The sequence below is a fragment of the Sciurus carolinensis genome, chromosome 12 (genome assembly GCF_902686445.1).
Source record: "Sciurus carolinensis chromosome 12, mSciCar1.2, whole genome shotgun sequence".
Taxonomy (NCBI): domain Eukaryota; kingdom Metazoa; phylum Chordata; class Mammalia; order Rodentia; family Sciuridae; genus Sciurus; species Sciurus carolinensis.
The window spans coordinates 5,465,858-5,468,205 of record NC_062224.1 but is presented as its reverse complement, the minus strand read 5'-3'; positions in this window follow the sequence as shown (position 1 = coordinate 5,468,205).

Here is a 2,348-nt window from a genome sequence, read left to right as displayed (position 1 = left end):
CAAAAAGCTGGGGTGGTTACCCCTTCCTTCTACTCCTGAGCTATCTCAGTGGCTTTCCAATGAGGCTGTCCTTCCTGCTTGGCTTAGTCAGAGGCAGTTTTTATGGTTTCAACCAAAGAAATGTGGCCTATCTTTGAGGGGCTGACAATGACTTTGAGGTTATATGGAAAGGTCAATGGGGGCAAGCACTAGGGTTGGAGCAGCTGGAGGCTTTTCACAGCTACCAACGCGGGAGATCTTGACCCTGGGTAGTCTGTCCACCCTTATCTCAGGACGGGACTGGCAGGACCTTGTCTCAGATAAGAAAGTGGCTGTTGCCAGTGGGTACCTTCAACTCATCACTGGGTACTTATAATTCAGACTTTTTTTCTGGAATCCAAGAAGACACAGAGCAGAGGAGATGGGTGTACAATGGAGGAGGACACACCAAGTGTCTGATCCTGCTTTCAATCACCCATTCACCTTCTGCAGGCCAAGGTGAAGCGTCTGAGTCTTTTGGACGGACATGCCTCTGCTTGGCCCCATGGCTGAGTTCTAGGGAGCTCAGAGTTTCATGCATATTTTTAACACACATTTATTGAGAACCTACTTTGCGTTAGGTGCCAAGCCACAGGATAAATAGATGAGAAAAGCATGGTTGTTGTTCTTCAGAAGAACATTGTGGTTGAGAAAACAGTTCACAGAAGCACTGGAGTCCTGTCATTGTGCTACATGCAAGATGCTGAGAGACGGAGGCACAAATCCCAGCCTGACTAGGGGCTACTTGGTGAAGGAGTTATGTCTGACAGAGACTCAGATACCGGGAAACAGTGCAGGATCCTGGCAGGTGGAAGAAGATGCCAGGCACAGTGGGGATAGCAGACTGGCTTTATTTGAAGTCCGTAGCAGCCCCCAGAGGTCCTTTTTATGTGCAGGCCAAACAACAAAGTCCAGTGCTAACAGGCTGCATAAGTGAGTGCTTGCTCACAAGCAGGTATTAATGACCTGAGTACACACGCTGAATCAGGCTGTTTAGGACCTTGACCACATCTGAAAACAAAGCTGGCCGGAAGTCTCAGCAAGGGAGGCAAACTATAGCCTGCCTTACAAGTTAAAACAAATTCTAAGCTTTAAACTTAATTTCAAGAACGTGAATACTGTGGGGGCATTCTGGGCAGAGACAAACCACAATAACATATGGCCCAGGGGTGAAGAAGGAATCATTAGTTTGATGTTCAGTGAGTTGTGTCAGGATGAAGCTCCCTAAATGCTTACAAGGGAGATTGGACCTTGTCTCATAAATATATATTTTAAGTATTTATCATCAAATTAAACTGCTTAGCCCATCTGCAATAAACCTGTTCAGTGTTCTGTGAATTCTTGCACTATTTCAGCAATTCAATCATAACTGCATGATTCACTTATAAGAAGTAACAATCCAGAAAGGAGAACAATGTCATTTTCAATTGCTAATTTTCTTAAAGCAAAATCATAAATGAACCCTGGTTCCATGATCAAAGATCTTTTGATCTACACTCAGCTAAGAGTATACCAAGTCACTGAGAAACAGCAGTAAACTTGCAGGTCGAAGGGTGCTGATGAGATTAGATAAAGCCCTAAATTCAGCTCCACAGTCATAGAGTTATATGAGTCAGTTAACTTTTTCTTAATTTTGATGACTTCTAGGCTGTCTAACGTGTTTAGTTACCCCTGTTGCAATGCCTCTCAAATATCATCTTTTTGTTCTCCTTTCCTTCCATTTTTCTGTTATTGGAATATTTCAGATTTACCCATGTGCTTTAAATTGATTATTTCTAATGCCACCCACCTCAGGTGTTACCCTGCCCAGCATTCTAACAAGTGAGCATTGTGCAGGAGGCAATTACAGTATTTATTCCCTCTGGCAAGTAGCAGCTGATGCTTAGCATTTTAATGCTCATTGGCAACAGCCAGTTTTGCATTTATAAAGCCCTTGTCTTTTCAAAATTGAAAACTCTTTGATAACTGAAGTTCTATTGTTGCACAGAAAAAGAGAGATAAGACCACAAAAAAATCAAATCAAGAATTTTTGCCTCTCCTAACCTTTTCATCTCAGGTCTGAGAAACAATTCCATCAAATGGCTTCTGCGGTATCCTTGGAGATGAGATTAAGTGGTATAGGCTCCAGATAATTATTTTTCCCCACACCTGCTTTTTCTCAGTCTGATTCAGACACCTGCACATGTTTGTGGAAAATAAAAATTAATTCTGAGAAAAATCCATTTAAAGGTATTGGTTCCTAATAAAGGAATTTCAATTTAGAGATGAAAATCCAATTGATTTTTCTTTTGTGATCCCTGGTCCTCTAAAAGGGATGTAATTCTTCAACC